Source organism: Fundulus heteroclitus, chromosome 7 (assembly GCF_011125445.2).
Source record: "Fundulus heteroclitus isolate FHET01 chromosome 7, MU-UCD_Fhet_4.1, whole genome shotgun sequence".
Lineage (NCBI taxonomy): Eukaryota > Metazoa > Chordata > Actinopteri > Cyprinodontiformes > Fundulidae > Fundulus > Fundulus heteroclitus.
Window position 1 is genome coordinate 1922836 of NC_046367.1, and position 15337 is coordinate 1938172.

The window sequence follows — 15337 nt, forward strand, 5'->3', positions numbered from 1 at the left end:
TAACCTGCCACAGACCTTCTAAATCAATGGGCTTGTTTACATGGAAACTCAAAATAGTATCATTTTTAAATTCATCATGTCAGGTGTTGAAAAGTAGAGTGACATAAAACCCGTAACCCTCATTCATTGGGTCCATGTTGATGTATCATTTGAGAAGTGTACTACAGGCTTCTTTTGTACATCGCGTAGCTCCCCAGCTCTGATCCAGCTGTCAAACTTATCTGCCCAGTTTTTCCATTTTGCAAAAACTTGCTCTTCCCCTCTAACCACACGTTGCTTTATTATCTGTTCCACATGGTACATCCTGTCTTTACCTAATTTTTACCTTTTGGATCTCATCTTCGTAAAAACTGCCGTTGAGGACTTCTTGGTCATAATCCGATGATTTATAGACTGGAGAATAACAGGGGATGCATTCGGACACCACAAATACATTCTCTGTAAAACACTAAGTATTTTTTATCAAACCACCCCCTTTGGAGCCCACCCCTCACCATCCTGCTCTCTTCTGATGGCTGGCAACTTGGCCCTCTGGTGCGTTGGAGGTCCTCGGTGTCTGGGGCTGGGTGCTTGGGCAGGCACTGACTCGCTCCTGGTGACTGCTACTGCCTGGGTACCTGTGACTCTATTTGGGGCACAGCCAGTGGGTTCGGCGCCCATGGTGCCTCTGGGGCCATGGCTGGATCAGCTTCGGCGTACCTGGCTGTCGGCGGATCCCATGGGCTCGTCTTCTCAGCTCCCGGGGGCTTCTGATTTGTGGCTGTTGGGAGGTTTCGTGGTGCTTATCTCTGCTCCTCCGTGGGATGTGGGAGGCAGCTCTCCCTGTAATGGCCCCTCTTGGGCACCTTTGCTCTAGGAGTCCCTTCGGGAAGCTGGGGTTCTGGTTCCACTGGGGTCAGCTCTGGGGTGGCAGGTCTTTGACTCTTAACAATCACTATTCCGCATTTTTATGGAAAAACCTTAAGAACACAACCACACTCTCACAAACACCTATAGTTACCTTGGATTCAGGTACTTACAGACTCACTTATATATAGGACCACTATTATTATCGTTAGCTGTATTAAATAATACTGTAAATTATTCTGTGATGCTATCAAAGCGTTGGTTGTTTGTACCTGTAATACCTTATCGGTTATCTCTCTTTGCAGGTGTAGAAGCAGACACAGAGGATGTTATACTGCGCTCTCCCTTTCCTCTCCTCTTTCCCCTTCACCTTTTTTCCCTTTTTTGTTTCATCTGTTTCTCTCTCTTCTCCTCAATTGATTGGTGGGCAGGGTGTATGTCTTTATAGCTGAGCAGGCCGCTGCAATGTGCGTGTGTCTTTGTTTTCTCTACTACATGTCGGCTGCCCAAGTGGTTGGCGTGCCTGATCCGCTCATTTGAATCGTAAGTGCCATTTGTATCATCTGTGGCTGTGATTGTGGTCAGGTTTTGGTGCTATACCTGCCGTGCATTTCATTTCATTTCGGCCACGGCTGGAGGTTGTTGCGGCTTCCATCTAGTCCTCACCTGCTGGTCCGCTCCCTCCCTGGTTGGGTTGCACCTCCATTCCTGGGTAAGCTACCTGAGAAGATTTTAATTTACTGTACCTGAAGCCACAGGTCTTTTAACGTGTTTCCTGATTTTGGGTGGTCTTGGAGTTGCCGTGCTTTGGACGCTCTGCTGTCTTGTCTTGTCTTGTCTTCTTGGTGTTTGTTTGGGCCGTTCGCATTGAGACCGGTTGGTGCTTGGACAGGCTGAGCGAGTGGGGCAAGACTCCTCTTGACCATTTAAAGGCATTTGGAATTAGATGCCTTTTTAATCCATCGTTTGAAGTGCTTTTGTTTTCTTGTACAGTTTGTTTCTTATTAAAACTAATGTGTTTGCTTTCTTTACTTTTATCTTACTAATTTGTTTTCTTTTGCATTGCATGTTTTGTCACTTGCTTTTTTTGGAACAATTGGAGTTGTCTTAATTTCATCTGATCCCTTTTCAGAGACCGAGTAGTAGGTCTGAAGTTATGTTTTTAAAAGAAGAAATGTTTTAAGTAATTGGTTTAATAAAAAGATTGTGGACTACTCTGTCTTCTGGTGCATCTTGTTTAAAAGAACCTACCCTCCAGTCTGTCATGTTTGGTTTTAAGTGTTTTGCCCACATGCAGAATGCACTCGGTACACAGGTGATGTTTTCTAACAGGATTTATTAACCATGGAAAGAAACACCGAATGAGGGGAAGATGGAGCGGGAGATCGACAGGCGGATTGGTGCAGCGTCTGCTGTGAAGCGGGCGCTGTACCGATCCGTTGTGGTGAAGAGAGAGCTGAGCCAAAAGGCGAAGCTCTCGATTTACCGGTTGATCTACGTTCCTACCCTCATCTATGGTCACGAGCTTTGGGTCGTGACCGAAAGAACGAGATCCCGGATACAAGCGGCTGAAATGAGTTTTCTCCGTAGTGTGTCTGGGCTCTCCCTTAGAGATAGGGTGAGGAGCTCAGTCATCCGGGGAGGACTCAGAGTAGAGCCGCTGCTCCTCCACGTCGAGAGGAGCCAGTTGAGGTGGCTCGGGCATCTGGTCAGGATGCCTCCTGGATGCCTCCCTAGAGAGGTGTTCCGGGCACGTCCCACCGGGAGGAGGCCCAGGGGAAGACCCATGACATGCTGGAGGGACTATGTCTCCCGGCTGGCCTGGGAACGCCTTGGGATTCCTCCTGAGGAGCTGGCCCAAGTTGCTGGGGAGAGGGACGTCTAGGCCTCCCTACTGAAGCTGCTACCCCCACGACCCGACCCCGGATAAGCGGAAGAAGACGGACGGACGGAAAGAAACACGGGTTTGCGGGAAGAATCTGCCACAGCGACGGTAACACAGGAGGGAGAGCGGAGCCAGAGGTGCCGGGTCGGTCTAGAAGGTAAGAGAAGTGATTTAACCTAGGATAGTGATTAGGTGGGATTACTGAAATGCGGACGCTTACCACAGAGTGCCGAAACCCAGACCGGGGGGGAAGCGATCGCGGACTCAGCACTTATCTGATGGTGGTTGGTGACCGTGAGAATGGTGAGCGTGGGCAGCAGTGGGGTCCAAGCAGCACCGGGGAAGATCCAGAGATCCTGAACCAGCGAGAACCAGGTGAAGCCGGGGAGAGCCCTGGACCGCGAGACGAGGCTTCTGACTCAGAAGGGACCAGAGGAGCTCAGGTGGAATCCGGCGGGGGAGAAGACGAGGATCACGAGAGGAGAACCTAGGAGACACAGAAACTGGCTTTTAGCTCGAATAGAGATTAGTTAGTAAAAAGCCGAGGCCGATCTGTCATACCACGACGGTAACAATCTGGCATCCTCCCGCTGTTCATGCGCTGTTCTTATAGTGCAGCCCCTGGCACTGCTGAACCACCTGCAGGTGTGCATGCCCCGCTCACCAGTCGAACAACAGACACCTGTTGAAGAAAGCAGAGAGGGCAGGACCGGCAGCGAGCTGCACGGTTCTGCCGGCTGAGTCCTGACACCACCCCCCCTCAACGGTCGCCTCCTGGCCGTGAGGAAGATGTGGAGGGGCGAGAGGATAGGAACGCATCAATTAGGGACTGGTCAGGAATGGACGAGCCGGGGAGCCAGGACCGATCCTCAGGGCCACGACCCGCCCAATCGACGAGGTATTGATAACCTCTACCCTGCCGACGGGAGGCTACGAACCGTTGGATCTGGCGTCTGTGGTGGTCCTGAGGTGGACCTGGAGGGGATGTCTCGGGTGGATAGCCAGACTCGCTGACCGGGATGGTAACTGGGGGCTGGGATCTGCCTCCGGTCGGCGAATCGGCGGTTCTGTTCAGCGGTGCGTCTGAGGGTCTGGATGGTTTGAGCCCAGACCTGTCTACATCGGCGTATGTGTTCGTTGACAGAGGGGACAGCGATCTGTTTGTTTTCCTCGGGAAGTAATGGGGGCTGATAACCAAGGGAGGCCTCGAAGGGGGACATGCCAGTAGCAGAGGAGATGTGACTATTGTGGGCGTATTCTACCCAAGGAAGGTACTTGCTCCAGTTTGAAGGGTTTTTGGATGTGAGGCAACGGAGGGCGGTCTCCAGCTCCTGGTTCAACCGTTCTGTCTGACCGTTGGTCTGCGGGTGGTAACATGAGGTAAGAGTGTACCGGGCCCCGAGGGCCGCGGCAAACTCCTTCCACACCCGCGAGATGAATTGAGGACCACGGTCAGACAGAACGTCCTGCGGGATTCCATGCAGGCGAAACACGTTTCACCAGGAGCTGGGCCGTTTGGAGGGCTGAGGGGAGTTTTCGGAGGGGGATGAGGTGGCAGGCTTTGGAAAATCGGTCGACTACAGTGAGAATTGTTGTCATTCCTTGTGAGGAGGGGAGGCCGGTAACAAAATCCAGGGCAATGTGTGACCAGGGGCGTTCGGGGACTGGAAGGGGCTGGAGGAGGCCTGCTGGGGGTCTGTTGGATGGCTTATTCTGGGCACACACAGGAAACGAGAGGACAAATTGTTTAGTATCTTGGGATATGGTGGGCCACCAGAAACTTCGGGAGAGGAACGTGAGGGTACGATGAATGCCTGGGTGTGCAGAGAACTTTTCAGAATGGGCCCACTGGAGGACACGGGAACGGGCAGATGAGGGGACGTAGGTGCGGTTTGCCGGGCCGGTACCTGGATCTGGGTCCAAGCATTGGGCACGAGTAATCAGATCTTGGATCTCCCACTGGAGGGCTCCAACAACACACGAAGGAGGGAGAATGGGTGCTGGTTCCTTCTCTGAGTCAGTGGGGGCATAAAGGCGGGACAGGGCGTTGGGTTTAAGATTCTTTGAACCGGGACGGTAGGAGATGGTTAGATTAAAACGAGAAAAGAAAAGGGACCAGCGGGCTTGTCTAGGGTTTAGCCGCTTGGCCGTTTGGAGATAAGCCAGGTTCTTGTGATCGGTCCATATTAAAACGGGCTGCTCGGACCCCTCGAGCCAATGGCGCCACTCCTCTAGGGCGAGCTTGATGGCCAGGAGCTCTCTGTCCCCGACATTGTAATTTCGCTCAGCAGGGGTCAAGCCTAGAGAAGAAGGCACAAGGATGTAACTTGTGGTCCTGGTCCGAGCACTGAGACAACACTGCACCAACTCCGGTGTCAGAGGCATCGATTTAGACAGTGAACTGCTTCGTAGGGTCAGGGTGAATGAGGATGGGTGCTTGGGAGAATCTCTTTTTTAGGTCAGAGAAAGCTGTATTGGCCTCGGGATTCCACACGAAGGGGACTTTCACAGATGTGAGGGCATGAAGGGGTGCGGCGATCTGACTGTACTCTCTGATGAAATGTCGGTAAAGGTTCGCGAATCCCAGGAAACGTTGTAGCTCCTTCCTGTTTTCAGGTGCAGGCCAATCGAGAACAGTTTTAATTTTCTCGGGGTCAGATCGTACCCGCCCCCTTCCAGGATGAGACCGAGGAAGGTGACTGAGGGTTTGTGGAATTCGCACTTCTCCGCCTTGACGAATAACCTATTCTCCAGGAGACGTTGGAGAAGCAGGCGTACGTGACGTTGATGTTCGGTTAAGTTGCATGAGTAAATGAGAATGTCATCCAAATACACGAAAACAAAGATGTTGAGGAAGTCACGGAGGACATTGTTTACCAGAGCTTGGAATACAGCAGGGACGTTGCACAGACCGAAAGGCATGACTAGATACTCGAAATGTCCCAGGGGAGTCTTGAAGGCTGTCTTCCACTCATCCCCCCGGCGGATCCGCACTAAGTGATAAGCATTACGCAGGTCTAACTTAGTGAATATAGTAGCTGACTGGACCGGTTCAAGGGCAGAAGAGAGGAGTGGGAGAGGATAATTATTCTTAACGGTTATCGCATTTAAGCCACGATAATCTATGCAGGGGCGAAGGATCCATCCTTTTTGGAAACAAAGAAAAACCCAGCACCGAGAGGTGAGGATGATGGACGAATTAGCCCTGCCGCAAGAGACTCATTGATGTACCTTTCAAGGGCCTGACGCTCACTCAGAGAAATATTATAGAGGCGACTGGTCGGCAGCGGGGCGCCTGGCAGGAGGTCGATTGCGCAATCGTACGGGCGATGCGGTGGAAGCGAGCTGGCCCGGGTCTTACTGAAAACCTGCCTGAGGTCATGATAACGCTCAGGAACTACTTTTAAAATCTCAAGATCTACCTGAGGAATCGGCTGTGCGGGGGTCGAGCAAAAGGGAACAGCGGACTGCAGACAGTTAGCGTGACATCTGGGGGACCAAGTTTCAACCCGTCGGTCAGCCCAATTAATCAGCGGGTTATGCTGCTGCAACCAAGGAAAACCTAGAACAATAGGGGCGTGTTTAACCGGAAACACAAAAAAGGTAATCAGCTCCCTGTGATTACCTGAAATCACGAGTTCAAGAGGCTTAGTTCTGTGGGTAATCATGGGGAGAACCCCACCATTCAGGGCGGAAACCTGGAGGGGGGTGCACAAAGGAACAGTCTCGAGTCGTGCTCGGAGGACAAAGGACCGATCAATTAAATTAAAATCGCACCCCGAGTCAACTAGGGCGGATAACTTAAAGGTGTCTCGAACAGAGACGATCGCTGCTCGTAAACTGAGCCGTGAAGGAGAAAATAAAGATAACTGAGATTGGTCCGCCGGATCCTCCGCTAATACCGACGGACCTGATCTTTTGGCCGCTCCTGGCAATCTCTAATGAAGTGAGCGGGAGAGGCGCAATAAATGCACAGCTTAGAATCCATGCGTTGTTGCCTCTCATCTGGAGTGAGCCGAACCCGGCCCAACTGCATGGGTTCCAGGGGTGAGGGGGGCGATGCAGCGGGTCTAGGGAGATCTCGCTCTGGCAGAGGTGGCCGGTAAATGGGTGGTCTGTCGGGTCGACTCCTGCCTCGAACCCGTAGTCGGTTATCTAACCGAACTGCCAGAGCAATATATTCATTAAGGGTTGATGGTTCCTCCTGACGCGTCAGCTCGTCTTTAAGAGACTCGTCAAGAGATTGAAAAAAACACTGATTTCAGTGCGCGCTGCTCCCAGCCAGCCGCAGCCGCCAACGTGCGAAACTCTATGGCAAAGTCGGCAACACGCCTTTCCCGCTGCCAAAGGGCTAAGAGCCGCAGAGAATCCTGCACCTCATAAGATTCGGCAGCGAAAACCATTTTAAACTCAGTTAGGAATTCACTGAAGGTAACGCCAAACTGTTGGCAATCTGGGAAGCAGGACTCCGCCCATCTGAGTGATCTACCCGTTAGTAAACGTAAAATAAAAGAAATCTTCGCATCATCCTGAAGGTATAAATGTGGGGAGCAATTGAAAACAAGGGAACACTGAACCCCCCCCCCCCCCCACAATCTCCGCTGTCACCAGAGAATTTCTCCGGATTAGGTGAGGGAATCCCGGGGACGGGTGGTGACGTCTCCGCTGACGCGGACCCGGTGGAGGGGCTAGGAGACTCGGAAACAGCTGACTGAAGACGGGCGTTTAGCATACCCGTCAGCTGATTAATCTGGGCCGAAAAACCCTGTAGTTGATTCTGAAGACTGAGTACCGTTGACTCTAATCCCCGAATTTGGTCCTGTTGGACTGTTAAATCCCTACCGAATGCATTCTTGGGTCAGGTTGGCCAGATTGTTCTTCTGTCATGTTTGGTTTTAAGTGTTTTGCCCACATGCAGAATGCACTCGGTACACAGGTGATGTTTTCTAAGAGGATTTATTAACCATGGAATGAAACACGGGTTTGCGGGAAGAATCTGCCACAGCGACGGTAACACAGGAGGGAGAGCGGAGCCAGAGGTGCCGGGTCGGTCTAGAAGGTAAGAGAAGTGATTTAACCTAGGATAGTGATTAGGTGGGATTACTGAAATGTGCACGCTTACCACAGAGTGCCGAAACCCAGACCGGGGGGGAGCGATCCCGGACTCAGCGCTAATCCGATGGTGGTTGGTGACCGTGAGAATGATGAGCGTGGGCAGCAGTGGGGTCCGAGCAGCGCCGGGGAAGATCCAGAGATCCTGAACCAGCGGGAGGAACCAGGTGAAGCCGGGGAGAGCCCTGGACCGCGAGACGAGGCTTCTGACTCAGAAGGGACCAGAGGAGCTCAGGTGGAATCCGGTGGGGGAGAAGACGAGGATCACGAGAGGAGAACCTACACCTACACCTAGACACAGAAACTGGCTTTTAGCTCGAATAGAGGTTAGTTTGTAAAAAGCCGAGGCCGATCTGTCATACCACGACGGTAACAATCTGGCATCCTCCCGCTGTTCATGCGCCGTTCTCATAGTGCAGCCCCTGGCGCTGCTGAACCACCTGCAGGTGTGCGTGCCCCGCCCACCAGTCGAACAACAGACACCTGTTGAAGAAAGCAGAGAGGGCAGGACCGGCAGCGAGCTGCGCGGTTCTGCCGGCTGAGTCCTGACACAGTCACACATATATAAATAAAGTAGAGCTCAATGGCCAAAGCAGTAAGGCTCCACTTGTGAAAGTAAAATTTGTTTGGCTCTTTTTGGCATTGAGACAACAATTCTTAATGCCACGTTGCCAGAGAGGACACAAAAAAGGAAAATATGAACATGCAAAATGGAAAGTTCCGTTCAAATGATGAAATGAGGTTCCATTCATGTGGAATTGTTTTTTTTCTGCATGGTGTACATAGTAAAATAGATGGTGTAATGAAGAAAGAACGTTGAAAAATCTCTAACATATCAAAGCCTGGTCAAAAATAAAGACCTAAACATTTGTGTGCAAAAGCAAGGTGACTCAAACTTGACTCCATTTCTGTCAGAAGGATTGAACCAAAATACTAGCAAAACATTGCGAGAAACTTGTAGAAAGAAACCCTAAACATTTCACTAAAGTAATACAATTTAAAGATTGTTTTGCCAGAAACTAAATAAATATATGTAATCTTCTTAGTTAAAGAAGGCTTAAATAAAACACTTTTTTTTCAAAAATGGGAGAAATATGACATTAGTTTCATTTGATTTAATGTTAAACAAGGACATAAAAAAGGGGTTGTCTTTTTTCAGGTGTATATAAATACACTGTATGTGTTGCAATATCTAATAAAAAGCAGAATTTATCAGATGTTAGAATGTAAGAAATAAGATCCTCCTGTTTTAATTGATTCACATCCCTGGGATTATTATTTTCTGCTTGGCTTAACAATTTGTATTGGTCTTCCATTTGTACATATATGAAGTCAGATGTGTAAATAGACAATATCGTGATGAGCAAGTAACAACCTTACATTTTCAATACAAGAGGAAAATGTGAAGAAAATATGCTGGTGAACAATTCCTTTTCTCAGTACTGTCTTGGCTTGCACAGTATCACAGTTCTGCAGAATGGCGTGTGTTCTGTGGCTGTGGCAGATTTTTTTCCCTCAGTTATTTGATCCCTCAAACCACCAGCAGCAGCACAGGGGGAATCTGCAACAAAAAAACCACTCTGTCATCCAACACGCCTCTTTCAAGCTCTTCATCTTAATCACATCTTGTAGCTGCCGCCAGTGTTTCTGATAGCACATCAGGGATTCTACACACACTCTCAGCTAGTTAGTGCACACATCAAGCCACACAACAAACATTGGCTGATGAAGATGGCTGTGCAAAAAAATAAAAAAATGCGGAATTTCATTGTACATTGAAGAGGAAATGTGATCATTAAGTGCAGTTATGCAGACGGAGCTGCTTCATTAGAGTAATAGCAGGCCGGGATCTGCAGCAGCATAATCAAGCATGGAAGGTCACGAGAAATGGTGGAACAGCAATTCCCTCCCTCTCTTCCTCCTCAACTGGAGGATGGAGTGTGCCACCTGGCTCATCTATCACAGCTGGAACTGCTGAGACGGTGAGTGCTGCCAATAAAAAAAACTCACAAAGATGAAGCAAACAGAAAATCTACTTACAGCCATGAAGAGGTCTACTCTGGATCTCAGTGAACCAAATGTATAGCTATGAGCACAATATCAACATGTGTGTGCTTTGTTTTTAGGCGTGTTAACTCAAGCAAATCATATCCACAGATTTTAAAAGGCTGCTCACTGGCCTGAACTACATTGTGTGCATGTCTTTTTCTCTGTCATGCTGTTCACTTTTTTGCACTCCAACACTTAGTTTTTCATGGCAGGATAGTATTCCTCTAACTACATGCTCTAATTTTTTGAAAGGAAGTAAATCTGTTGTTGCACAGTCCCAAAGTAAAGCTGAAAGACACTTGAGTGCAGAGGAGGCTTGTACAAGAGCTCACTGTGGCTGCAGGTAGCATTCACATTGTTTGTATCTTTCTTTATAACATTCAAGTTGTACAATATAGATCTGTATTAAATTGTCGTCTCGATCACTGCAAATCGGGGCAGCCATTATCCTGTGATGTCTCTGTGCGGTAGGGCACTGCGCTTCATAGACATCAGATACGTAGACGTGTCGTTATGCGGGTTGTGCCTATGCTGCGAATGCGTCAGAACGTCTGCCGTGTTAAATGTGGAAAATCTGCTGTTACTCAGTCACTTAAACAGTATCAGAGGGACTTTAATCACAGAATATACTTTATATTTATAACATTTTTATATTTGTAATATTACAAGTTTATTTTCGTATCCCTTTGGCTTCATTCTCCTGACTTTAAGTTAAGACAAGATAGGGCTTTATTTATCTCACATTGGAGAAATGTACTTGTCACACATCGGCTTAATAAACAAAAAGAAATGTGCCAAAAGAAGGAAAGGTGCATAAGGTATATTCTTGTAAAGAATAAAAATAGTTATAAGAATCTAACCTGGCCCTATTAATCCAGGACTAAGATAGTTCTGCAAACTGTGACTATTCTGGAAATGTCCCCCCTTAATTCTCATAATGTGACGTTTTTCCCATATTACCACTTTTGTCTTTTTTTTTTTACTTTATTCTCCTATGACTGTTTTTTTTTATCATATTAGTAATTTTATCACTTTAATCCTCCCCCAAAAAGTCTGTTGCTAACCTGTGTCTATGCCAGATCTTAAAATGTTCACACAGTCAGATAACAATTTTTAGATTTAACCAATTGATTTTTTATATTCATAACACAAACACATCTATCTATCTATCTATCTATCTATCTATCTATCTATCTATCTATCTATCTATCTATCTATCTATCTATCTATCTAGATAGATAGATAGATAGATAGATAGATAGATAGATAGATAGATAGATAGATAGATAGATAGATAGATAGATAGATAGATAGATAGAAAATTATTACAGTTCTGATTTTGGCACCAGAATATACTAAAACTGGTAAGACTTTAAATCACCAGGAAGTGAGTTCCACATTACAGATCCTCATATCCCTTTGTATGACACTACACCGATAAAGGAGCTCTGTTTCAAAAAGGTTGGTGACCCCGGATCTAAATCTACCAAACTATTTAAACCACTTTCTTTATTTTTACAGGCGAGACCTTCAAGTCATTAGGTTTTCAAAACAGGATTGGAAGCACAACACTGAGTCGGATAGCGATGGAGACGTGCACAGCCCTCACTGCAGTGTTGCATGATGTTTACTTGAAGGTAAATTTCTGTTACAGCTATTTTTATACTGCTTGACGGTTTACTGAACATTTTTCAAATATGTTCCACAAGTAAACCAAAGTCCTTAATTTATTTCTCGAGTCTTTGTGAAATGTGTTATAAAACTGTGTTTAAGACATAAAAACATGTTTTCCAAAAATATTTATTTCGTACATAATATTTTGCATTCCACAGACACCATCAACTGACCCTGAGTGGACAGTGATTGCCAGAGACTTTAAAACAAATGGCAGTTTCCACACTGCTTAGGAGCAATAGATGGGAAACATGTAGTCATTCAACCCTCAAATGAATACATTCAACAAGTCTAGGTTGGCCATCATACTTATGGCAGTTGTTGACGCAAACTACAACTTTGTGTATGTAAGCACAGGGACACAAGGAAGGGTGTCTGATGCTGGAGTGTTTGCTCAGTCTGACCTTAGAGATGCTATGGACACAGGCACACTGAATTTCCCCCCCGATGACTCCCTGCCAGGCACGGATAATGTGATTCCCTACATGTTTATTGGTGATGACGCGTATCCCCTCCGACCAGATCTGATGAAACCATACCCTTATCGGAACCTTAACAACAATCAGCGGATCTTCAATTACTGTCTTTCCAGAGCACGGCGTGTAGTGGAGAATGCTTTTGGAATTCTTGTGAATTGGTTTAGGGTTTTCAGAACAACTATTTGCCTGCATCCAGACAAGAAAGTCACCATTGTGTTTACATGTCTCTGTCTCCACAACTTTCTCCGACAGCAGAGGTCTGAGGCCTACGTACCACCTGGTTATGTAGATTCAGAGGATGCTAACAACCAGCTGATTGAAGGAGCATGGAGGAGGGAGGGGGCACTTCAGTCCCTTTCAGCAGGCCAAGCACACAACCCATCAATGGAGGCAAAGAGACAAAGGGAGGACCTTTGCCAATACTTTGTCTCACCAGGAAGCGTGTCATGGCAAGAAAACATGGTGTAGGTCAAAGACCAAAGTTAAAACTATTGAGTATTTTCTTTTTATATTTTTTGGAATACACTTTGTATAGAAAGGAAAATTATAAACAAAAGTAGTTCAAACACCCATACCATCTACCTAATAGCTAGGAGTGTTACTTTAAAAAGTTGGAAATTTCAGTACTTGGTACGTGTTTACAACCTTCTGACATCATTAAAGCCATACAAGTGACAACGATGTGTCGCCTGCAATTTTATTTTAAAGTTTACCAATTATAAAGCCTACTTTAACATGTTTTTAAATATTAAAACAAATTAGAAAACATGAATGTACCTTATTGGGAAATAAGTGATTTACTCATTCAGAAAAACCTTTATTTACAAAATGTGCAAACAATGTTACATTCAAGTAGATGACACATAAAGAACAACAGTTCGACTGTTTTCTTTCGTACCCCACACAAACCTATGTGTAGAAACTAAACATGTAGATTAAAACAAATCTATTTTGTAAAGAAAAACAAAAACTATTAGGTTCAGATATTTAGAGAGATGCAAAATGTGGAAATTCTCCAAAACCAATGTGGTTTCTGTCACATAAAGAACTTTGATCTCTCTTACTTGACACATTTGTTTTTAACAACCCAGCTACTCAGAATTTAGCATTGTTGTAAATGACATAGGCTAGGTAGATGGGGCCTGGTTGTCTTGAGAGGGATACAAAGATGTACTAGGCAGCTGACTTGCATACTGGCTTTGGCCAGTATGCGCTGCCTCCTGTGCATTGTATATCATAATCATGATATTTCTTTTAAGCCTTAATTGCACTGCTCTGTCTTTTATGTTTCTCATCTCTGAGGCTACTTGCTGTCCAAATAGCTCCTCAGGGTCGGCAGTAGACAAGAGAGTTTTTTGTACTTGCTGGAGCAGTGAAAGTTTGGCCATTTCAAAGCTGTGTTGAGCCAATTGTGGCTTTTGTTTTTTGACCGATTGTTTTTTGACCGGCTGACATGTCACAGGCAGACTACTTTCCTCTTCTGGCACTACTGACACTGGACTGGTGGTGTCTGAAGACACATCTGCTTCACTTTCCATAGTAGATCGATCCTCCTCTCCCTCAAAAGTGTCCTCTGACTCAGTGCCAGGCTGTGGGAAAAGCGCAGACAGCAGTCAGAATAGAGTGATTACAATGAAGTAACGAATTTGACCAGTTACTCCAGTCAGATAATTTCACACGTAATTATCATTAGGTGCAGGTTGACTGGAGTGACTTATTTCAACCTCAAGGTGTTTGAATTTGTACATTTAAGTGTGCATTTCTTTGGACTTTAACATTATGTCCATCATGTCGCAACAATATCCCTTTAATGCTGTGGTTATATGAACTTACTCTCAGTGTAGATTCTGGATGTCTGTGGATGACGTGACCCTTCAAAAAATCTAAGTGCTTAAGTATCCACTTCTGTTTTAGAGTCAGTGGTTTCTGGCCACTGCCGCTTGGCTTGGGTTTCAGTAATTTTGCGTCTGGAGTGATGCCACACGGGTTTTAACCTCATTCACTGCAAAAGAAAAGTATATTTTTTGACATATAACTCTCTTTCTCTCTCTCTCTTTTTACACACACACACACACACACACACACACACACACACACACACACACACACACACACACAAAAAAAAAACAACCACAACAAAATGCTGCTGGTCAAGACAAAAACGTACCAGGTAGCAGTAATTGGGTAGCAATATCGCCCCAACTCTTCTCCCTTTTATTCCGGTTGTGGTAGCTTTGTGAGCCAACATCAAAGAGATTGGGGTGATCTTGCCAAAGTTCCACGAGTTGCTCCTCCGTTGATTGACTCCATGACACACGTGTCCCCGCCATAGTTCTATGTTGTCTGAGAGTTAGACGGAAGAAGAATTTACTTGTTTGCACGTGCGCACTGCGCGAGGTTGGGGGAAAAACGGCCCGTAAACTGTCGTAGCTCTGCTTGAACAGCAGGATGCGCTCACGAAAACCTCACAACGGCCGACTGAATTTCAATGTTTGATTTTCAACCGACCGTCCGATTCCTGAGAAGCCAGTCACCCCCCGTACAATCAAGCTGAAATTCAGCCCGATTAAAAAAATGCTTGCACGACTGAAGAATCGGCCCGAAAAGGGCTAAATTCGTACAGTGTATGCCCGGCTTTAGTCAGTCCCTAAAAGTTTTGAGTTTTTTAAACAGATTGATTGTTGCAACCTTAAATATAATTCTGCTCTCCACCTTAATTGAACAATGGTTGGAACCACTGTTTTTTGTTGAGTTCCTGTTGCCTCTCTATCATCTGAAATCAGTCAAGCCATTCTCTACTGAGCTTTAGTATCAACAAGGCATTTCAACTCAGAACTGCCACTCATTAGACATAAGCTCTTTCTCCCACCATTCTGAAGTGTTAGATGTTTTGGGAAAAAAAATCATTCTAGAGCTACAGCTTCTAAAATACTCAGGCCAGCCTCCATCCCAAGTAAAGTGATTTTAATAGACTTTGTCCATTCTGATTCTCTATTTGTACTTGACCAACTCTTCTAGAACCCTGACTACAATAATGCTGCTCTCTGATTGCCTTTCATTTGCTTTTTTGAGCATTTCGGGTTGACCTGATTAAGTGGCTTGTATTTGCATGTGTATTTCAATGCATTTGTTATGAGTGTTAATTTGACATTTCTTTTACAGCTGTGTGAGACGCTTAAAGTTTTGTTTCCAAGGCTTGGAACAATTACCGAGGGTTGGCTGCTTTATAAATCAGCAGGTGGGTGTTGAAATGGCTGAAATCAGGTTAATCAGTGAGAATGCTATATACAGC